The sequence below is a fragment of the Pseudophryne corroboree genome, chromosome 10 (assembly GCF_028390025.1).
Source record: "Pseudophryne corroboree isolate aPseCor3 chromosome 10, aPseCor3.hap2, whole genome shotgun sequence".
NCBI classification, from domain to species: domain Eukaryota; kingdom Metazoa; phylum Chordata; class Amphibia; order Anura; family Myobatrachidae; genus Pseudophryne; species Pseudophryne corroboree.
In genome coordinates, this window is record NC_086453.1 from 256,041,890 (window position 1) to 256,067,382 (window position 25,493).

The following is a 25,493-nucleotide window of genomic DNA, read 5'->3' on the forward strand; positions in this document are numbered from 1 at the left end:
CACTCCACTAAATACTGTAAATTCTTGTGAAGATAACGAGAGTCAAGAATAGCTTTGATTTCAAAGTCCGTTCCAGCTTCAGACTCTGCAGAGGTTGGCCTTGGGGACTTTAAATGGAATCGGTTTAAAATAAGAGGGCGAAGGAGAGAAACATGAAAGCCGCTGAACCCGGAGGGAGGCGGAGAAACGCGTAAAAGGACTCACGTTACTTTTATCCAAACCACCGCCAGTGGATACGCTCACCGCCAATTGCAGCTCCAAGCCGTTTCATATCTACATATGGACTTGATCCTCCAGAGATGACTGCCCTCTAAGGTTATAAGCACCAGCAGCCGGGAGGAGTCCTGTGTACATATCTAGCTGGAGAGTGCGGTGAGAATAATTACCTTGTCTGGCCAGACGATTCAAATAAGTCTATTTTGTCATGCTCAATATAGACGGTTATTGACTGCTAAACGGACTGTTCTATATTCTGTGTTTTTCAAGACACCAACCAGCCGCAGGAATCAGTGTGTTTCATGTCACGTTGGTATAGTGACATAACATTATTAAGCACTGAGTGGATTGCCAGTGCTAAAATGGATTGATCAATCTAGTGTGTCTGTGAAGTTATTCATGAGAAGTGTGACTGTTACTTATTAGTCACAAAAGAAAGTTGTTTAGAGTGCCATATTGTTACATCCTTTAGCGATTTAGTGATATTAATTCCTGACTGAGCCTCTATACATTCTTGTGTTTATTCAGACAGATATTTTAGGTGGGAGTGATTCCTTGTGGATGTATTAATTAAGTTTCAGTGTGTCTATTCACATAAGATATTTTATTAGACGAATATGCTGTGTTATGTTTTTTTACATTTTAGTATACCAGTCATTTAAATTCACTGGCCGGTGGTTTTGGATTCTTAAATGTAATTTTAGAATGAAATAGTACTATCAGTAAATAATAAAAAATGAAAATAAAAATCTTTGCCCAACTTATGTGCGCTGCAATATTTTTTGCTTTTTCTATCTGATTTTCTAAGGTTGAGTAGCCTTAATTTGCTGGCAGCACATGGGTTTGGAGTGACTGAGCGCTTGGCTATATTTTTATTTTTGTCTTCTATAAACATGAAAGGAGTTTGGTATCCGGAGGTGGGAAGGCAATCCCAATTTGCAGACAACCGGATTCAGGACTTGTAACACGGGGTAAGGACCAATAAACTTTGGGGCGAACTTCATAATGGGCACTCTTAACCGGAGGTTGCGGGTGGAGAGCCATACCCTGTCACCAACCTTGTATTAGGGAGCTGCTCGTCGCTTACTATCCGCAAAGAACTTATAGCGGCCGGAGACTCTCTTGAGATTAGCATGAACTCGACTCCAAATTTGACTGAAGTGCCGAAGTGTAGAGGCTGCAGCAGGAACATCCTCCGGAGGACAAATGGGTAATTCAGGAACTTGAGGATGGAACCCATAATTAATGAAAAATGGGGACTCACCAGTCGAAGAGTGGTACAGATGATTATGGGCAAACTCGGCCCATGGCAACAGTTCCACCCAATCATCTTGCGAGGGAGAGAGATAAACATGGAGAAAAGTCTCTAAATCTTTATTGACGCGTTCAGTTTGCCCGTTGGTCTGTGGATGGTAAGCGGATGAAAACTTGAGTTTTATTTGTAAAGCCATACAAAGAGCTCTCCAGAATCTTGCAGTGAATTGTACCCCCCGGTCAGAGACGATTTCCTGTGGTAAACCATGCATGCGGAAATGTTCTCGGATAAATAACAAAGCCAACTTGGGCGCTGATGGTAACCCGGTTAAAGGTACAAAATGTGCCATCTTAGAGAAACGGTCGATAATTACCCAGACAGTATTGTGACCCTTGGAGAGGGGCAATTCAGTGACAAAGTCCATAGAGATATGGGTCCAAGGCCTCTGAGGAATGGACAGTGGATGCAACAACCCCGCAGGAGGCAAACTAGGAATTTTGTGCTGAGCACACTGAGGACATGAGTTAATATCCTTCTTCATAGTGTCCCACCAGTAAGACCTTCAAAGAAACTCCCACATCTTTTGAACTCCAGGATGACCGGAAAACTTGGAAATATGAGCCCACTGCAACAAGCTTGGTCGAAATTTAGCTGGCACAGACATTCTCCCAGGAGGAGGACCCAGAGCGGTGGTAGCCGCCGACATAGAAACTGGACTGAGAATCAAAGCCTTCTCAACGGAATTCTCCTCATCCGAAGCTGTTAAGGAACGGGATAAAGCATCAGCCTTGGTGTTAAAAGTCCCAGCCCGGTACTTAATGACAAACGAAAACCGAGTAAAGAAGAGCGCCCATCTAGCTTGACGGGGATTCAAGCACTGGGCCATCTTGAGGTACAGCAAATTCTTATGATCAGTGAAAATTGTAATTAGGTGTTTAGCACCTTCCAAAAGATATCTCCATTCCTCCAAGGCAGATTTTATTGCCAAAAGTTCTTTGTCTCCAATGGTGTAATTCTGTTCCGCAGGAGAGAATTTGCGAGAATGGAAACCACATGGATGTAACTTCCCATCTGGAGCGTACTGCGAAAGCACAGCACCTATGCCTACCGTGGAAGCATCAACCTCCAAAAAGAATGGTTTTGAAAAATCTGGTTGCTGAAGTACTGGAGCGGACATAAAGGCTGCCTTTAACTGAGCGAATGCTGCTATAGCTTCGGAGGACCAATGACTTGGGTCAGAACCCTTCTTGGTTAGGGCAGTAATAGGTGCCACGATGGTAGAGAATCCCTTTATGAATTTCCGGTAGTAATTTGCAAAGCCCAGAAATCGTTGTACTGCTTTCAAAGAAAGAGGCTGAGTCCAGTCCCGGATGGCAGTGAGTTTCTCTGGATCCATATAAAGCTCCGTGCCCGAAATGATGTAACCAAGAAATGGAATAGAAGAAACCTCAAAGGTACATTTGGAAATCTTGCCATAAAGATGATTCTCTTGTAATCGAAGAAGTACCTCTTTGACCTGTATTCTGTGCTCTGTGAGATTTTTAGAAAATATCAGAATGTCATCCAAATATACCACGACACTTAGGTATAGCATATCCCGAAAGACTTCGTTAATGAATCCCTGGAAGACGGCAGGAGCGTTGCTGAGGCCAAACGGCATTACCAGGTACTCGTAATGCCCGTCCCTGGTATTGAAGGCCGTCTTCCATTCGTCTCCCTGTCGGATACGTATCAAATTATAAGCTCCCCTTAAATCAAGTTTGGTGAAAACTCGGGCTCCGCGAACTCTATCAAAGAGCTCCGTAATGAGCGGCAAAGGATACTTATTCTTAATGGTGACTTCATTTAGACCACGATAGTCAATACATGGTCTTAGCCCTCCGTCCTTTTTCTTCACAAAAAAGAAACCCGCCCCCGCCGGGGAGGTAGAGGGCTGGATGAATCCTTTCTGCAGATTAGACTTGATATAGTCCGACATAGCTTGGGTCTCGGGTAATGATAAGGGATAAGTGCGACCCCGAGGTGGCATTTCCCCCGGAATGAGCTCAATGGGACAGTCCCAGGGTCTATGCGGTGGTAGGAGATCGGCCGCTTGCTCCGAGAACACGTGAGAAAACTCCCGATAGGCCTCCGGAATGAGCCCTTCATCTGACTCGGAAGATACACGGAGCGGATAGACAGGGGTGAGACAATTTGAATGACAAAAAGGACTCCAAGATGTTATTTGTGTCGAACTCCAGTCGACGTGAGGGTTGTGAAGTTTAAGCCAAGGAAGGCCAAGAACCAGATCGTGGGGCATCTCCCGAATCACTAGGAACTCCAGATGTTCTTGATGCAGAGCTCCCACTTGCAGTTTGACTGGTACTGTACAACTTGAAATCAGACCGTTAGAAATTTGGGTACCATTGATAGCAGTCAACATAATAGGTCGTTCGACCGACCGTAGCTGAAAACCCAGATTCTGAGCACAGGAAAGGGAAATAAAATTTCCTGCAGCCCCAGAGTCCAGCAGAGCCTTAACGGGTTTGGCTATTGACTCGGAGAACAAAGACACGGAGAGTAAACAGTCCACTGATGGAGAAGGTTTAGAAGAAACCCCTAGCTCGACTCCTCCGGAACAAGCTAGGACTGCCCGTTTCCCGGACGAGACTTGCAAAACTTGAGAAAATGATCCGCGGCTCCACAGTAGAGGCAGAGTCTACCCTCACGACGACGCTGACGTTCCTCTGGGGACAGCCGAGATCGATTAATCTGCATGGGTTCATCAGGACTTGGAATAACCGTTTGCTTAGACGGAAAAGATCGAACCCTTGATCGATCTGACCGACTACGTTCGCCACCTCGTTCCTGCGTGCGAAGATCCACCTTTACACAGAGCGAGATCAACTGTTCCAAAGAATCCGGCAAATCTCTAGTGACCAACTCGTCCTTTAGACGATCAGAGAGCCCGTTCCAAAAGGCAGCCCGAAGGGCATCATTATTCCAACGCAGTTCTGAGGCTATGGTCTGAAAATTAATCACATACTGTCCCACTGAACGAGAGCCTTGTCGAACACGAAGCAAGTCTGCAGAGGCAGCGGTCATCCTGCCTGGCTCATCAAAGATCCTCCGGAATGACGTAATGAAATTGGTGTAACTAGAAACCAATGGATCAGATCGCTCCCATAACGGAGACACCCAATCCAACTCTGAACCCTCGAGCAAAGAAATAATGTATGCCACCTTGGACCGATCAGTAGGGAAGTTATGTGAAAGAAGTTCAAAGTGTACCTCGCACTAATTGAGAAAACCACGGCAATTCTTAGGATTCCCATTATAACGAGAAGGAGTAGGGAGCTGAAGGCGTGACCTGGTTCCAGAGGAGGATGGAACATTACTAGAAACAACCACTGGAGCAGGTACTGGAGCTGGGACCGGTACTACTGAAGCCAGAGAAGTCTGAATTTGATCCAGCCGGCCAGACAATTCCTGGAGATAATGCATCATCTGGCCCTGTGCTGCTTCCTGACTTTGTACTAGAGAAATCAAGTCCTGGATGGTACTTGCCTCTGGGCTCCGATCACCCGGGTCCATGAGGCCTGAGTATACTGTCACTGACCTAGGTTGGGGGTGTTGTGAACTCGGGGGTTCTCCCGATGGTAGGGGAGAGGAACCACAGCTGGGTCGGAACAGGGATGGCTTAATATAGGTCTTCCTCATACAGGACTCTGACAGTAAAGCTTGGTTAAAATATTAAAGAACTTTATTGCAGGAAGAGAGCAACACAATGTCACATAGCAGAGCAGGAACGTATGGGGAAATGTCCAGGCCTATAGCAGAACTTGTAAGCAATGCTGAGGATTCCAGGAAAAGAAGTACTTGTGAGTGTTGGTACAAGATAATAATGACTGAAGAACTTGTAAGTGATGTTTTGAAAGATACTGGTGATTTGAAGAACTGGTGAACGGTGGTTAAAGACTCTGATGATTTGAAACACTTGTGAGCGGTGGTTAAAGACACTGATGATTTGTAGAACTTGAGAACGGTGATTAAAGACACTAATGATTTGTATGACTTGACAGCGGTGATTTGGGACACTGATGATTTGTAGAACTTGAGAGCGGTGATTAAAGACACTGATGATTTGTATGACTTGACAGCGGTGATTTGAGACACTGATGATTTGTAGAACTTGAGAGCGGTGATTAAAGACACTGATGATTTGTATGACTTGAGAGCGGTGATTAGCCCGCAGCACACGCTGACTCCAAGAAGCACTGGTGACTGGATTGCAGAGAAACACACCAGCTGCAGTATACGCTGAACTGTGCAGCAACTGGCACCTGGAAGTGCCGGAGACACTGGGGTACGACTGCAGAGAGATACGTCGGGAACAAGAGCACTGGCATCCACCTCAGGGGAAAAGACGATACTCAGGCGCCGAGGCTCTTCCCGGCGTCTGACTTTGAATCTCGCGCCTCCGCTGGATTGGCGGAACAGTCTGATGACATCACCTGCTCCCCGCCCACATGATGACGGGTGTCATGGCGGCGCCCCTGCCCCGGGGAGCCGCGTCAGCCAGACGCCGGAGCCCGTGGACCACCGAAGGCGGAGGCCGCAACACATACCAGCAGGCACGCAGGGGTAAGCGTGGTGAACGCCGCCTATGGCGTGTGACAAGCGCTATGAATACTTTCAGGATGCACTGTAGATAGCAATTGTATCTGGCACTCACTGTAATAGTAGAAAGGTACTTGCCCCATTGCCCTCCGCATAAATACTCATACCAAGATCAGGCTGAGTAATATACATCTCAAAATCGGCAGCACTCGGGAATATAAAGAAAGAAGACACCGCTCTGGATGAAAATGCTGAGCCATTAAAATTGCTGTCTTCTTTCTTTATTTTCCCGAATGAAATAAATTCTTATACTGTATATATATACAATGCTTTTGTATTTGTGCGGTGGGGGGGCCGGACTGACATGCGGGGCAGACTAGCCCTGTGCTGGGCATCCCCCCGCATGTCAGGGAAGATGATCGTAGCTGTGCTAAAGTTAGCACAGCTACGATCAACTCGGAATGACTCCCTAGAATCTCATGGGACATAACAACACTAAACAATTATGCCAAACAAAAGATCAGCCCTAGAGGCTTAAGGGCCAAAAGTCTTTCCTGCATTTCCCTTGGCTACTGACAGTCTGAAAAAAGACTGGGAAACCGCACTATTAAAATGCTCCCAGGAGCTAATTCAGATTCTAATAAAACATGATAATCTTTTTCTCGATCAATGCGAGAGAGCCATCGGAGAACTTGGCAGAAAATTAGAAACATGGGAGAAAGATGCGTCTTTCCAGATGGCATTTGAACATAACAGAAAAGAACTTGAGCAATACGAACAGATGATTATAGACATTAAATGCCAAACGTTTAGTAGAGACAGAAGGGATTTTTCTGAGGTTACTATATTCAAGTGGAATAATCGGTCAGATTTTCATTCTCAAAGAAAACCGCAAGGGGACTATAGTTCATCGGACATTGAGACCTCGGCAGGAGAAGACACTTCACAAGACCCAGGGGATCATTGCAACTCTTGCTATAGAGAAGATGACATCTTTGGAGAACAGTCTTTTTTAGGGAGAGGACAGAGGAACAGAGGCAGACACAGAATAAGAGGAAGAAAAGGAGAGGGCGCAAGAAATACAGGAACGTGGGCGACACAAAGAACATCACAATATCCCATGAGATCCAACCGGAAATAAGGATTCCCCCAACTACGGTCAGCCTCCAAATAATCAACTTGTCTGACAACATTTTGTCCGATGAACAACAAGATGTCCTGAGTAGGGGTCTGTCCTTCTCCCCTACTGGAACATTTTATAGATTCATGTGGGAGAAAGATTTACACCTTTTCGGGCGTAAATTATTGCTCAAAAAATTATTTGCCCAACATAAGGACATGACCAGTATAATCACTCCACAACAGGATTTAGTAACACCATCGAGTATCCCTCAACCGGAAGCAACAATACTCTCAATGGAGGAACAAGAAGCTCTGGAGGCATTGGAGGAACTACAAGGAGAATCCAATGACAGACCATTCCATAATACAGCCCAACGACCTCAATGCAAAACCAAATCCACCTTTTTTCTGTCAGTTGACCTGAGTCCCGAAGTTCAAGTCTTTCTCAAAATGGTCTCACTGGAATTTGACACCATACACAGGAAGAACCTAAGAAGACCTGGTGGTTTTAATTCCAATCTGAAACCCGGAGAAAGAAGAGCACTAAAAGAAATTTAGGAATGGAAGGACGTGGTAATAAAACCTTCTGATAAAGGGGGTAACATCGTCCTATGGCCCACTTCTGAATACATGAGGGAGGCTAAGAGACAATTAAATGACCCTTCATGCTATCATAGGTTATTCTCCAACCCTACTGAGGAGTTCACTCAATCCTATAATCGAATGATTCAAGATGCCAATACCAAGGGCATTATCTCAAAACAAGAACTAAAATACTTAACAGTAACGAAACCCAAGGTGCCAACCTTTTACCTACTACCGAAGGTGCATAAAAAGCTTGACCAACCTCCAGGTAGACCCATTGTCTCAGGGATAGGGGGTCTCCTGGAGCCACCAAGTCGATTTCTAGACCACCACCTGAGGGAATTTGTACTCACGCTTCCATCATACCTCAAAGATATGGCTGACGTCCCTACAAAATTTTAGGAAGTCCAGATGGAGGAATCTTTTTTACTTGTAACATTGGACGTGGAGGCCTTATATACAAGCATAGACCGTGCAACAGGTATTGAGGCCACTAAATACTTTCTCAAAATGAATGAAGACCCCCAGTTTAATGAATTTATACTCAAGCTCCTTGAATATGTTCTCAGAAGAAACTACTTTACATTCGGGGATCAATTTTTCCTCCAGGTCAGAGGGACTGCAATGGGGGCAGCGTGTGCACTCACATACGCAAACCTCTTCCTGGGCTTGTGGGAGGCTGAATATGTCTTTCAAGACTCACACGAGCAATACACCTCACATGTACTTAGTTGGTTACGGTATATAGACGACATCATCCTTCTCTGGGATGGCAGTAGATCATTGCTGGAAGAATTTATCGGGGCACTGAACAATAACAACCACAATATCAGACTGACTTACACCATCAGCTCAGAAAAAGTATCATTCCTGGATTTAAACATCTATAAGGCAAGAGACAGCATGCTAACAACTGAGCAGTTCCGTAAAGAAACTGCAACTAATAGCATTTTTACTACAAACCAGCTCGCGCTTTCCACCTACGGTAGAAAATATACCGAAAGGCGAGTTTCTTCGCCTCCGCAGGAACTGCACTGAAGATCACACGTTCAAATCTCAAAGTAAAGAATTGACGACTTGATTGATTGAACGTGGTTACAGCAAAAGATCACTCAAACGTGCACAGAGAATAGTCAGCCAAATGGAGAGAAACATCCTAATCTTTCCCAACAAATTACCCCCAGCAAAAACTGACAACAAACTAAGATTTGTTGGAACTTTCTGCAAAGAATGGTGGGAGGTGAAGGGTGCCATTGAGAAACACTATCCTATTCTGAAATCAGACCCAGACTTAGCCCAAAACCTAGAACCAAAGGTTCAAATGACCTGGTGTAGGTCAAAAAATTATCTATGGTGAAAGAGAAAGAAGGCTCTTGTGTGGGCACAATAAATTTGAAATAAATTTCAATGAATTACAAATTAATGAAAAACATGTTTAAGACATAACTTTATTAATTGACAATTAAAATTGATATGAATATCCAATGAGGAAAAATGATCCAAATACATTTAAAAAATAATAATACTAATAAGGTAAGTGTTTGAGCATGTATGAAAAAAATATGGAATGTTCTGGTCCTGTCTCACGAAATGTGTTTAGAAAGGCTGTAGATACTCTAATATTCTACACCCATTCCAGCCTGACCAGTACAGAAATCTGAATTGATGAGACCACTATGTGGTCGATTGTATAGTCAGTCTACAATGAAAATGTCAAAATAATAAGACAATGCTCAAAATTAATGTTGGTCACCAAAATTTGCACAAGTGATTGTAAACAAGGAAGACTGTAATAGTCTAGATAATTGTATGCAGTAACAAGATTGGAGATGGAGAAAAGTGGTGATACTGCTGTTGGCATCATGTAACACACGTCAAATGAATTGACACCTGTTCTACAACACTAGGTATTCCCTGTGAGTCTCCTTCTCAGGTACTGACCCAGCCCAACACTGTTTAGCTTCCAAGATCGGATGAGATCAGGCGCTGGCAGTGTGGTTTGATAGTAGAAAGGTAAGTGGGTCTAGACGCCAATGAGAGTGCACCTAAATAAGGTGATGTCACAGATTGTGACATAGATAAAAGAGTGGATCTGCTTTCTGCGTTAGGCTGGACACATCAAATCCCACTATAGTGGTATTGTGCACCCTGGATCGCAGATGAGAGTCCACAGAAAAAGAACTAGGATGAGGAGCAGAAATAAAATATTACATCCAAGGTAAAATGATATAATTGAAGTAATTACAGGTCAAAAAATCTCAGAGACCACTTAGTACGCAGTCATTTTATCAAACATCCAAGAAGACAGGACAGAGATACCAGAACATACCCTTGTGGTTCATGTAGAGCTTGCACCTACATTTTAAAAACCAACACAGTAGTAGACAAGTATGGACAGAACATCAAGGTTAAGCAATACTTTAACTGCAATACCAGTGGAGTCATTCACTGCCTGACATGCCCATGTGGGCTAAAGTACATTGGCATGATGACTCGGGCATTTAAACAGAGGATTTTGGAACATGCCGGGAACATCCGTAATGCGCCCTCAGACATCATCAGGATGAAAAAACTTACTTCGGTGGCCCGACACTTTCATCTACACCATCAAAACTCCACAAATAATATGAAGATCTTCGGCCTTGAACATGTACTCCTGGGTATTAGAGGCGGAGATTTAACACACGAACGATTCCGCAAAGAGAGTAATTGGACCTTCCAATTGGGAGGACTTAAACCAACAGGCCTTAATGAGATGATCAATTTCAACACTTTTGTCTGATAGTCTCCTTTTCTCTTTAACTTGATATATGGTACACTTTACAATCTACCCTGATTTGAGTGATACTCCTTAGCCCTATCACATAGACCCACCTACACAGATGGACTACACATTTGATCCTTACTTACACTTTCCTTCACTTCTCACACCACTAAACACTTATTTCGCATTTTCACACACGTCATTCCCTAGTATCACACATGTACCTTTCACTTGTACCTATCAACTGATCAGTACACGACCAGTTACACTCATCAACCCCACTACACTCCCCCCCCCCCCCCCCGTTTTATTGGTTAACTTCACACTTAATTCTCACTCTCTGTCGCTACAACTTGTAATATGAGCATCCGAGGCTCTTATTATTATCTCATTCCTTTTTATTTGCTAGTCAGCTTTTCATTAATTGTTATAGTCTTTTCCAATACTTTCGCTATGCACACCTCTACGTGTGCTTTTTCTCAACAATAACACTATAATGGCAGTCATTATCTATCATCTACACCAAGTAATCCCTCTCTACTATTTCAGTTATTCCTTTCCCTCACTCCCCTCTTTTCTCTTTCTGCACCTATAAATGGTACCAACCCCATGTCTCACCAATTTACCCCCAGTTCACTTACAATAATTCCAGCTTTTCCAGATTCACCACCCCTTTGAGGGTTTAGATTATTTTTCTGATTTATTACAATTTTTTCTGCTTTATTACAATTTACAATAGGCTATAGGTACCCAATGGTGCCTCCACAGGCACTAATATAATAATATATATTTTCTCTGTAATCTGTTCCCCTTCTCAGGTTATATAGGCTACAGGTACCCAAGGCAGCCTCCACAGGCACTAATATAATATTATACCCTTTCTCTGTATTCTGTTCCCATTCTCTGGTTACATAGCAACCCTACTGTCCGATGTTCTTCCAATTCAGACCTCATATTCATGCTTCAACTCACGTAATAACTCTGTTATGTGTATTTATTAGTTATATTTTACACCATTTATTAGCATTTATTTTATATCATTAGTACATCCCCTCAGCAACAAGCTATATCCTTCTTTTCAGTATCGTTCTTTTCATACCCCATATACTTCAGTTTGTTTACATCGGGTCTAAGGGGTGTGTCACATGACCACACACCCCTGATGGACCAATGAAAGACAAGCTCCCCGCCCCTGGGCATAACAATAGAGCATCAAGCCGGGGGAACTCACTACAGGAAGTGAGCAAGCCCTTCTATGGGTGAAATGCGTCTTCCGGGAACATAGGCGGCAAAGGGTGATGGGTCCCACCAGCGCACCTCCCATAGCTGCATCCTTTCGGGGATGGGTGAGTCTGCACGTGGGTACACACCACTGCAATACCAGCTGGACATACTCTATTCCATTTTCAGCATCGGCGATGGAGACCATGGGTCCCATGCAGCGCACCCCTCACAGCGGCACACACAGGGACAGGTGAGCCGGCATGCGGCACCCCCAGTTTACCTACCATCAGCATCTTCCCCACGTCCCCTTTTCCCCAGCAGTGTTACACACAGGCACAGGTGAGCCAGCACACGGCAACTCCAGCCACCCCACCATTAGCCTCCTCCCTTTGTCCCGCCCTCCTTTTTTCAGCAGCACTGTGGCAGCCCAGTGGTTCTCTTATTCCACCATCTGAGGTCTGATAGAGCACGGGGAGGTCATTCACAGAACCAAGACGGGCGAACCACTGTGCTGCCCACACTATTCCACCACAGAGGGTCCTCTTGACCCACTCCCGGCCCAATCCCTGCTAATACCACCTATTTGTGTGCTCTTGGGGTGTTTGGGCTGCTCATGTTAGCACAGTGTCAATTCATCATCTTTTGCTGAGATATAACACTTGCTTATTGATTGGGGCACTATAGCTCTGAATATTGTTTTTTATTTGCCAGTGTGTATTTACTTCAGGCGGTACATTTTGTGTATGCATTGCGATTACATTCCATGCAATTATAGCTAGTATTGGTTTCCCAAGTGACCTTAAGATAATATACATGTTTATAGGAGTAAACCAGCTGCTTTAACACAGGTTTGTCACATGACTACTCAGAGTCCATTACGGCACATCCACTTTTTTGCATAGCACACAAGTGCTGTTGAAACAAGGCAAACGTGTTTAAACTTATATGTTACCTAAAGTATAATTTTCTAGTGTGTCGTTACATCAGGTATGACACTCTGTGTATACACTGTAACTATATTTTGTACCATTATATTGTGTGGTTGCTACAAACCTGCAACTGTTTGCCCAAGTAATAATAAGAGTACTTGACACATGAAAATAGCAGCTTTTCCCAAGGTATAATACGGACTTAGCGTCATTACATCTTTATATTAGTATACAACCATCTACCACAACCCAGTAGTGACAAGAACCTAGGTGCAGTTTCATTCAGTAGGCAGTGCATCTATCTTTAGCTTACTAATTTACAGATTTAATGCTGCTTAAAATCTTTTACTGCTCCTTGGTATCATTACGGTATCGGGTATACTCTTAATTACTTACCTGGAGGTGCAAGCATCGCATGTACATATCTGCCCTAACAGGACTCCTTGCCCCTGTGAGTATATATTCAGTGTCCACTATAAACATCTCATTAGTTATATGTGTGATTACAGTACCATTTGCACAACGATAACTGCCTATTCAGTGGGACAAATTAATCCCCGTTCTGTTTTCCCCAGTCCGTAAGGTGGACATGTGTGTGGTTTCCTTTACCGCCCATACATTATCATAAAAGATAATTCTTTACTTCTTTTCAGGGACTCTCATTGGTGATTCAGTGTCCCCGCCTACGGAAGTTTTCCAACTGGTAGACTTACCACACTGCCTAACACCAACAGCAGATCCCGCTCTTATTCTTCTTTTCTCCATTTATTCACAAACTCTCATCAATGATTCTGGAGAGGAGGCAATTAAGATTCCTGTGACCTACTATCATACCATACTGCATATGCCCAATCTTGAAAATCGAAAAAGAGGTTTTCATCCACACCAGAGACACAAATTAATTACTAAACAGAGTTTCAGGGACTGATGGTCCTTTTAGTTATTAACAAATTATGGGGCATATGTATTAACCTGGAGAAGGCATAAGGAAGTGATAAACTAGTGATATGTGCAAGGTGATAAATGCACCAGCCAATCAGCTCCTAACTGTTCATTTACATACTGGAGCTGATTGGCTGGTGCATTTATCACCTTGCACATATCACTGGTTTATCACTTCCTTATGCCTTCTCCAGGTTAATACATCTGCCCTTATGTTATTTGAATAGTTATGACCATTTTCATGGGTGCTACCCTCCAATTAAATGACAATCTGGGAGTTTAACAAAAGCAAAAAGAATTGGATTTTAGTGGGTGCACTCCATCCCCTCAATTTATTGTTTAAAATACAATTTATTTCATTTATTAAAATTAGGTATAGACATACCTCCCTTATCTAAAAGCCTGTAGGGCTAAAGTATATGATTTTCTAATTCAGCCTTATTTCAGGCTGAGTAAAGCGAAGTATTAAAGAATAAATGAAAAGAAAATGTGACAAGAATAATGTGATGAAAATAAAGTAAATTAAATGTGTATTAGTGAATAAGTATTAAAATTATTTTGTACCCGTTCTGTCGTGTGGATTGATTTATTATAGACTTCTCCTAGTGTTAATTTCTGGTAAGTATGCAGTACAAGCATGAATAATTTGTCATATGAGTAAAATAAACAGAACACAGCCTGAGGGAATTGTGACGTGAAATTGTGTGCAAATTACCCCACATACACAATTGGATATTAAGGGCACAGCAGATGAAGCAATCGCTTGTGCAATAATGCAGCACAGACACTGGATGTTATAACAGCCGATATAACAAGCGTGCTGGGCACATATGTAGAATCACATGCAGCATTAGTTCTGCCGAGATCAAGTATTCATGTGAGCAGAAACAAACTATAAATACACAAAGGGGACTGGATGTAAACAGTATCATTATTTACAAACTGCCAATCATCACTATAGACAGCTGGCATAACAAAACCCCTGGTCTGTTTATAAAGGCATATTATCATAAGTGGTTTAATGTATACATTTGATTCAACATAGCATTATTTTGATTGATATATTTAATATTACATCTCATTCAGAGTGCCAGAGTAGAAGGGTAAACTCCCTACAATAAGGCATACTTCCTAACATAATATTTTACACACAAAGTATCAAAATCATAGTGGATACAAATGTATCAATTAATACTCAGCATTTAAACACCTGGCTTTGGGCTTTTAAGCATTGGTAGTAGGACCAGAAATTAACACTAGGAGAAGTCTATAATAAATCAATCCACACGACAGAACGGGTACAAAATAAATTTGATACTTATTCACTAATACACATTTAATTTACTTTATTTTTATCACATTATTCTTGTCACGTTTTTCTTTTCATTTATTCTTTAATACTTTGCTCAGCCTTAAATAAGGCTGAATTAGAAAATAATATACTTTAGCCCTACAGGATTTTAGATAAGGGAAGTATGTCTATACCTAATTTTAATAAATGAAATAAATTGTATTTTAAACAATAAATTGAGGGGATGGAATGCACTCACTAAAATCCAATTATTTTCTCTTTTGTTAAACTCCCATATGCCCAATCTTGTCCGATCTTGGAAGCTATACAGTATAGGGCCGTGTCAGTACCAGGCAGGAGACCACCTGGGAATACTCGGTTTAGTAGGCTGGAGATTTGGGAACACTCCGGTCTAGCATTGACAGCAGATTCATCCTGTCACTATATTCCTTTTCAATAATAAACTTTGGCGGTTTTATGAATGTTTCCTAACCACACAATGCTGGACAGTTAGGCATGGAACTCAAATTGCTTATGTAGACAGTATACCTGTGATAGTGGCGAAGCATTATTACAAGATAGTATAGCACATTGGTTGCGCAAACAATCCAATTTAGGATTTTCATTAGGGGATCTCATTCCTGTCACCACTGCTGCCTTTTTTTTCACACTGACATTCATCAGTAATTAGTTAATTTATAGCTAATCAATTTTCTTCTTATTAAGGGACTATATTTTATGATCTCCACCATATACACATTGACATACGTCTTTCCTCTAAGAGTGCACCAACCAAGAGTCTTCTTTCTTTTTCTTTTGTTTCGTATCTCCAACCTTTTGACCCTGTTGAAGTTTTGACTGTTGACCTTTTGACCCTGTCTATCTTTTGCCTGTCAACCTTATGGTGTAGACCTAACGAATGTCTCTGAATGAATTTTTTGAATGTCTAGCTTCTATACCACACCCTTCCTGATAAAGCCTGTGTTTACTTTCACTGCAGTTGTAATACAGTTGTGTCCCCTTATTTGACTTGCTTGACTGTCCCTCTCCCTTTATTCTTTTAACGCTATTACTTTAATACTGAGTCCAGTGTTCTATATGCTCTGAAGTTAACCTCTTCACAACTACTAACAGTCTACTGACATCCTGACAGAATCCACCAACCACTGTATTATTAGAAGATTCAGATAAACTGCCAAAATCTTGTTCTACCGTTCTGCCGCAGGCTTCCGTTGGCTGGGCCTAGCTTGGCTTCTGGGAGTCATCTGATCATGTTGTGCTTTATGCTATAGTATACATTAGCTAAAACAAATTTGAACAGCAAACATGCATAACTCAGATGAATAATGTTTCATTCGTGTGGGTGTGGGTAGGTTTCAGTAGTTCAGATATGTATAAGCAGTGCCAGATTAAGGTCCTAATGGGCCTGGAGCTGAACTTTCTGAAGGGCCTATTATGTGCCACTGCAGGGGGTGTGGCTACTGATATGGGGACATGATGACTGCTGTAAATATATATATATATATATATATATATGTAATTTTTTATTATGTGTGTATGTATGCATGTATGCGTTTGAAAAATAGAAAACTCTCAGCATTTAAATGATCAATTATTTCCAACAGCACCAACACATGCTCTATACAAGCTTTTATTCCATTAGATGGAGGATAGGGCATTCACTGGACTTTATCAAATGTTTATTGACCAAAACCCATAGCAAAAAGTCAGTCAGCATTTTGATTCCTCCAAACATTTGGGGCTGCATCAAAGCACAAGTGCAGCAGATCAGGCAGATATTACAGCACTGTCTCACAGGCCTTTCTACTCATACCATCAAAACCATGTGTAAAATGGCTCCAAACTAGATGTGTTCCAACTTAGAACGCCTGGCCTCCCGTGAAGAGATATCAGTTCATCTACCAGTGGTTCCCAAAGTTTTTGAAATCAAGGCGTACTATAGCATCAGAATTTTTTTTCACGGCACCCCTAGGCCAACAGTTTCTCGTTGAGAAATTTAGAAGGAAATATATTAAGTAAATTGTGTTTATATGTCATACTTAGGTTCAATTATGAGGTGAGAGACAAGATTAACTTCTGTTTCTCCAAATATTTTATGATTGACAGCCACCAGCACTGGTTTTGCTTATAACGTTGACCATAAATAATTTGAATTGGTCCTGGACCACCAATCCAAGGTACCCCTGCAAGAGTCACAAGGCACCCCACGGTGCCACGGCACACAAGGACAGATATACTAAGCAGTGAAAAAAGTGCAAAAGTGAGCCACTGGACAAGTTTCCCATGGCAACCAATCAGCATTGATGTAACATTTAGAATTTGCATACTATAAATATATACAGAGCAACTGATTGGTTACCATGGGCAACTTCTCCACTGGCTCACTTCCCCACTCTTTTCACTGCTTAGTACATCTTCCCCATAATTTGAGAACCACTGTCCTATACTGAAGCAACAATATTAACATAAGGTCCAAAAGGTCCAAGCCCAACAGAAAACAGAACACTTAAGTCATGTAATTGGTTAGGCAAAGTTGTACCGCTCTGCCTGTAACCTCAGGATATCACATGAACATCATGTGGTACTGATGAACCAGAACTGTGCGTCTCACGCTGGAACAGAAAACTGGATGTCCACAACTAGCTACTCCCATGGAACGCAAACAACTTCTAATGCAGCTACCAGTTACCAAGTAACATCAGTGCACACGGACTAATAAGGACCATATCATAGCACTGATCCAAAGATTTGAAGGACTAGCTAAATTACAGGAATCATTCTGAACATCCCTTTATCTCATGGCTCCACCGGGAGAACATACCTACGCATACAATACTAGCAAACGCTATCTAAATGAGCAAATTACAAATACAAACATTTATATTTGTATGTATATATATATATATATATATATAGAGATCCGAAAGAAACAGCGGCACTCGAGGATTTTGATGAAACAATCAAATTTGTATTCAAAAAAGGTTTACAAAAAAGCCAACGTTTCGGGGCTTACATGCCCCTTTGTCAAGGTGTGTAACAGTGAGTGAGTGCAAAAGCTTACCTTATATCCCCGTGGAGTTCAATGCAGTGCAGGTGTGTGGACGGAGCCGCCGGACTTCCGGTCGCATCTCTGTGACGTCTGATGTGCTGTGCCTGTTGCTATGGTGACCGGAACGCCAAGGACGTTGGCCGTGGTTGGGCGGTGTCTGAGTGAAGGGGCGTATGGTCATGGCAACAGGGACGCTTAGTGCCGAGTGCATTAGTCAGTGTATCCGTGAGCACCCGTGTTTAATGAAAAATATCTAAAGGAAAGTGCGCTGTGCGTGCTGCCAAAGTGCATGGGAACCATTACTCCTCCATGGGGCTCGATGTGAACCGGGAGCCGGGGGATGGGTGAATGTGTCAAGACCTGGTGGATGCCATACTGCTGTGGCTGTATGCATGTGTCTGACTGATCAGGGAATGGGTGAAACATACAAGTGAAACCGACCTTAGGCCTGGAAAATAGCCCCAAATAACTCCCATGGAGGAGTAATGGTTCCCATGCACTTTGGCAGCACGCACAGCGCACTTTCCTTTAGATATTTTTCATTAAACACGGGTGCTCACGGATACACTGACTAATGCACTCGGCACTAAGCGTCCCTGTTGCCATGACCATACGCCCCTTCACTCAGACACCGCCCAACCACGGCCGACGTCCTTGGCGTTCCGGTCACCATAGCAACAGGCACAGCACATCAGACGTCACAGAGATGCGACCGGAAGTCCGGCGGCTCCGTCCACACACCTGCACTGCATTGAACTCCACGGGGATATAAGGTAAGCTTTTGCACTCACTCACTGTTACACACCTTGACAAAGGGGCATGTAAGCCCCGAAACGTTGGCTTTTTTGTAAACCTTTTTTGAATACAAATTTGATTGTTTCATCAAAATCCTCGAGTGCCGCTGTTTCTTTCGGATCTCTACATTGCTTCTACAGAAGGCACCGGGGTACTTGAACGCCAGTCAGGAGAGTGCCAGTCCCATTTGGGATATATATATATATATATATATATACACATATATACATACACACATATACATTACATATATAATTCTATACACACACATACATAATATATATTAACAAACTGTACCAGTATATTTTTGGATTGTGGGAGGAAACCTGGAGTACCCGGAGGAAACCCACGCAAGCACAGGGAGAATATACAAACGCCACACAGTTAGAGCCATGGTGGAAATTGAACCCATGACCTCAGTGCTGTGAGGCAGTAATGCTAACTATTACACCATCCGTACTATCGAATATACATAATGAACCCTCTGTGTAACGCTATGGCTCCACCGGAGAAAGAATAGGCGGCACTTCTGACGTTTTTTTAAGTGATATGTTTTTCGATCGACTTTATTTATGGATTTCAATTGAATAACATATCACTTGAAAAAACGTCAGGAGTGCAGCTTATTCTTTCTCTAGTGGAGCCGTAACGTTACACAGGGGTTTCGTAGAAACACAGGAAAAACAAAAACACAGGGGGAAAAAACTGATTCATTCCCTATACATCATTTTTGCTCCTTATAGTAATGCCCCTTATACTTTATGCCACACACCATAATGCCCATTACACATTATGCCACACACCATAATGCCCATTACACATTATTCCACACACCTTAATGCCCATTCCACATTATGCCACACATCATAATGCCTATTACACATTATTCCACACACCGTAACGCTTATTACACGTTATGCCACACATCATAATGCCCATTACACATTATGCCATACATCATAATGCCTATTACACGTTATGCCAGACACTGTAATGCCCATTACACATTATGCCACATAAGTGACATGCGGTGGGGTGAGGCAGGTGAAGCAGAGCCTTTCCTGTCATATTAACATTTGTACCAGAGTTTTGATTGTATAAAGTATATGAAAAATACAAAGATTATGTTTCAAATATCTTCTTTGCATTATTCTAATAATTTTTATAACCAAAACTCTGGAGTAAAAAGTCTATGGCAGGTGAGGCACTCTGACCTTTTCCGTACTTCTCAGATCAAAACTCACTAAATTTCCAGAAGTTTATACTGCTGCACCTGTGTATAATGCCCAGATGTACCCTATGGCTCATATATTGGGTTTAAATCCATTTAGCTCACCGCAAGTCCCTGCGCCACATACAGTTATGCCCCCGACACCATTTTATGCTCCACAGTAAACATTAAGGGACTAATAAAGAAGTGGAGGAATATGCCCTAAGTAGGTACACTGGAAAGTGATGAACATACAAAAAAAACAACAACATATTTTTATAGTCAGATGTATCTGAAGGTGGGTTTAGCCCCAAAATACTTACCGCAGGCCACTCTGCTGATGCCATTAAAATGAGGCCATTTTCAACAGACAGGTAGAGGACTGCATGCTCCAGAGGCTGCATTTTCGGGAACCTGGCGAACCCCACGTGGGTGCCCAGTAGGCTCTAGCAGCGGCAAGTGTGGGAACCAGGCACGCCCCACGTCGGCGCCAGTGGTGGCGGCTATATTAACCGGGTGCATCACACGTTGGCGCCGCGCAGGCTCCATCGGGGGCGGGTTCGGGAACTGGGTACACCACACATGGGCATCTGGTGGGCTCCAGTGGCGGTGGCTATGGGAACTGTGTGCAGTGCACTCCACATGGGTGCCCTGCAGGTTCCAGTGGCAGTGGGTGCGGGAACCAGGTAAACCCCACGTGGACACATAAGAAGAGTAGCTTCCTCGCTTGTAAACAGTGCAGCAGGCCGGCCACCTGCTGTACAGCACTGCCTGTACAGTGTCAATGGCTCTGCACACTACTATTCGTGAAAAAAAAAAAAAAAAAAAATCTCTGAGTCAGTGACGAAGTGCCGGTATTCCATACCGCTGCATACCGGCCCACTTCGACATATGAAAATATATATATATATATATATATATATATATATATATATATATATATATACACACATACACACACACATAGACACACACATACATACATACATACATACATACATACATACATAGAGGTAAATGTACACATATGTGTAATATATATACATACGTACATACATACATACATACACTAGATACATAGAGGTAAATGTACACATATGTATATACACGCACATATACAGTACACATGTATATATATTCACATTACACACACACACACACATATATATATATACACATAACACATACATGTTTTTATATCTATGTATACTGTATATATGCATGTATATGCACAGTATACACACATATATATATATATATATATATATATATATATACACACACACACACACACAGTATGTTTTAAATACGTGTAAAATATATATATATATTTATATACACACATACACACACACGGTATGTTTTAAATACGTGTAAAAAAAAAAAAAAAAATATATATATATATATATATATCACTACAGTATGTGTGTGATATATATATATATATATATATATATATATATATATATATATTTATTAGGAACATTGTATGTACCAAAAGAGAACATTCAATTAAGATAAGAAGTGAAGTTGTATAATACTACAGTTTTCATTTTTCACTAAGGTACTGTGTATCTTTTAAGCAGTAATGTTGCATGCATCACTGTTCAGGATTCATAACAAATATACAAGTAAAAATACAAATGTAAAAAGATGACAAAAGATATATTAAACCATGATCAAAATAATCCTGGCATTAGCCTATGAGCATGTTAATAACTACTATAGAAAGTAGTGTAATCTGCATATTAAAGCTCATCCCCATCCTGATCTGTCTGATCAGCCACGCAGACAGTGTAACATATTTATAGGGCTGTGATGCGTGATAGGAATGTGTCTACAAGCAAAATGAAATACACCAGCTGCAGGTTCTGTACTGTCTTCTATAGCTTTTGGGCAACGCCTTAAATTTAATACATTTTCTTTTTTTCTCCTAGCACACAATATTATTTGTTAGGGTACAATTAAGCTAAGGGTAAATCTGGGATATATGTGTCACATTTGTTCATACATATTGATTTAAGTGGGCTTCCCTGTAAAGAAAGCACATAGGTGGAGCATAAAGCATCTCATCCAAAATTGTGTTTGCTCCATGATTTGTCCCAATCGATAGAATCTGTAAGAATCCTGTCCTTATGTGGGCTAAAAAGATATCTCCAGATACGAATAAGGCTCCATTATGGCCTGATTCTGAGTCATATTCAAAGTAGGCTGCAGTTGTGTGCTATGCTAATGCAAGAATCTTTAGGGCTAATGCGGGGGGTTGTAAGCCTGCAGACAGAAGCTGTACCGCCCATTGATATGACGCCATCTGCCACAACTGACAGCATGTTTCTGGCCTTGCACCAGGCCCATGGTAGGTACAAGAAATTCGTCAGAAACAGGCTTCCCTTCCCCATAATTACAACTGAGAATCGCACAGAACATTTGATATATGAACATGACACTCTCATGAAACTTTCACAAATCAGTCTAGAGATGAGCGCCGGAAATTTTTCGGGTTTTGTGTTTTGGTTTTGGGTTCGGTTCCGCGGCCGTGTTTTGGGTTCGACCGCGTTTTGGCAAAACCTCACCGAATTTTTTTTGTCGGATTCGGGTGTGTTTTGGATTCGGGTGTTTTTTTCAAAAAACACTAAAAAACAGCTTAAATCATAGAATTTGGGGGTCATTTTGATCCCAAAGTATTATTAACCTCAAAAACCATAATTTACACTCATTTTCAGTCTATTCTGAATACCTCACACCTCACAATATTATTTTTAGTCCTAAAATTTGCACCTAGGTCGCTGGATGACTAAGCTAAGCGACCCTAGTGGCCGACACAAACACCGGGCCCATCTAGGAGTGTCACTGCAGTGTCACGCAGGATGGCCCTTCCAAAAAATACTCCCCAAACAGCACATGACGCAAAGAAAAAAAGAGGCGCAATGAGGTAGCTGTGTGAGTAAGATAAGCGACCCTAGTGGCCGACACAAACACCGGGCCCATCTAGGAGTGTCACTGCAGTGTCACGCAGGATGTCCCTTCCAAAAAACCCTCCCCAAACATCACATGACGCAAAGAAAAAAAGAGGCGCAATGAGGTAGCTGTGTGAGTAAGATAAGCGACCCTAGTGGCCGACACAAACACCGGGCCCATCTAGGAGTGTCACTGCAGTGTCACGCAGGATGTCCCTTCCAAAAAACCCTCCCCAAACAGCACATTACGCAAAGAAAAAAAGAGGCGCAATGAGGTAGCTGTGTGAGTAAGATAAGCGACCCTAGTGGCCGACACAAACACCGGGCCCATCTAGGAGTGTCACTGCAGTGTCACGCAGGATGTCCCTTCCAAAAAACCCTCCCCAAACAGCACATGACGCAAAGAAAAAAAGAGGCGCAATGAGGTAGCTGTGTGAGTAAGATAAGCGACCCTAGTGGCCGACACAAACACCGGGCCCATCTAGGAGTGGCACTGCAGTGTCACGCAGGATGTCCCTTCCAAAAAACCCTCCCCAAACAGCACATGACGCAAAGAAAAATTAAAGAAAAAAGAGGTGCAAGATGGAATTGTCCTTGGGCCCTCCCACCCACCCTTATGTTGTATAAACAGGACATGCACACTTTAACCAACCCATCATTTCAGTGACAGGGTCTGCCACACGACTGTGACTGAAATGACGGGTTGGTTTGGACCCCCACCAAAAAAGAAGCAATTAATCTCTCCTTGCACAAACTGGCTCTACAGAGGCAAGATGTCCACCTCATCATCATCCTCCGATATATCACCGTGTACATCCCCCTCCTCACAGATTATCAATTCGTCCCCACTGGAATCCACCATCTCAGCTCCCTGTGTACTTTGTGGAGGCAATTGCTGCTGGTCAATGTCTCCACGGAGGAATTGATTATAATTCATTTTAATGAACATCATCTTCTCCACATTTTCTGGATGTAACCTCGTACGCCGATTGCTGACAAGGTGAGCGGCGGCACTAAACACTCTTTCGGAGTACACACTTGTGGGAGGGCAACTTAGGTAGAATAAAGCCAGTTTGTGCAAGGGCCTCCAAATTGCCTCTTTTTCCTGCCAGTATAAGTACGGACTGTGTGACGTGCCTACTTGGATGCGGTCACTCATATAATCCTCCACCATTCTTTCAATGTTGAGAGAATCATATGCAGTGACAGTAGACGACATGTCCGTAATCGTTGTCAGGTCCTTCAGTCCGGACCAGATGTCAGCATCAGCAGTCGCTCCAGACTGCCCTGCATCACCTCCAGCGGGTGGGCTCGGAATTCTGAGCCTTTTCCTCGCACCCCCAGTTGCGGGAGAATGTGAAGGAGGAGATGTTGACAGGTCGCGTTCCGCTTGACTTGACAATTTTCTCACCAGCAGGTCTTTCAACCCCAGCAGACTTGTGTCTGCCGGAAAGAGAGATCCAAGGTAGGCTTTAAATCTAGGATCGAGCACGGTGGCCAAAATGTAGTGCTCTGATTTCAACAGATTGACCACCCGTGAATCCTTGTTAAGCGAATTAAGGGCTCCATCCACAAGTCCCACATGCCTAGCGGAATCGCTCCGTGTTAGCTCCTCCTTCAATGTCTCCAGCTTCTTCTGCAAAAGCCTGATGAGGGGAATGACCTGACTCAGGCTGGCAGTGTCTGAACTGACTTCACGTGTGGCAAGTTCAAAGGGCATCAGAACCTTGCACAACGTTGAAATCATTCTCCACTGCACTTGAGACAGGTGCATTCCACCTCCTATATCGTGCTCAATTGTATAGGCTTGAATGGCCTTTTGCTGCTCCTCCAACCTCTGAAGCATATAGAGGGTTGAATTCCACCTCGTTACCACTTCTTGCTTCAGATGATGGCAGGGCAGGTTCAGTAGTTTTTTGTGGTGCTCCAGTCTTCTGTACGTGGTGCCTGTACGCCGAAAGTGTCCCGCAATTCTTCTGGCCACCGACAGCATCTCTTGCACGCCCCTGTCGTTTTTAAAAAAATTCTGCACCACCAAATTCAAGGTATGTGCAAAACATGGGACGTGCTGGAATTTGCCCATATTTAATGCACACACAATATTGCTGGCGTTGTCCGATGCCACAAATCCCCAGGAGAGTCCAATTGGGGTAAGCCATTCCGCGATGATCTTCCTCAGTTGCCGTAAGAGGTTTTCAGCTGTGTGCGTATTCTGGAAAGCGGTGATACAAAGCGTAGCCTGCCTAGGAAAGAGTTGGCGTTTGCGAGATGCTGCTACTGGTGCCGCCGCTGCTGTTCTTGCGGCGGGAGTCCATACATCTACCCAGTGGGCTGTCACAGTCATATAGTCCTGACCCTGCCCTGCTCCACTTATCCACATGTCCGTGGTTAAGTGGACATTGGGTACAGCTGCATTTTTTAGGACACTGGTGAGTCTTTTTCTGAGGTCTGTGTACATTTTCGGTATCGCCTGCCTAGAGAAGTGGAACCTAGATGGTATTTGGTATTTAAATAAGGCTGAATTAGAAAATAAT

General features: G+C 42.8%; 1 long non-coding RNA gene and 1 pseudogene across 1 annotated transcript in view; both read right to left on the bottom strand.

The window, feature by feature from the left end:
* LOC134966451 (uncharacterized) overlaps positions 1–25,493 on the bottom strand; it is a 186,829-nt gene that overhangs the window by 133,278 nt on the left and 28,058 nt on the right. The gene's annotated exons all lie outside the window — the stretch shown is intronic.
* On the bottom strand, positions 9,670–9,788 carry LOC134967850 (5S ribosomal RNA; annotated as a pseudogene).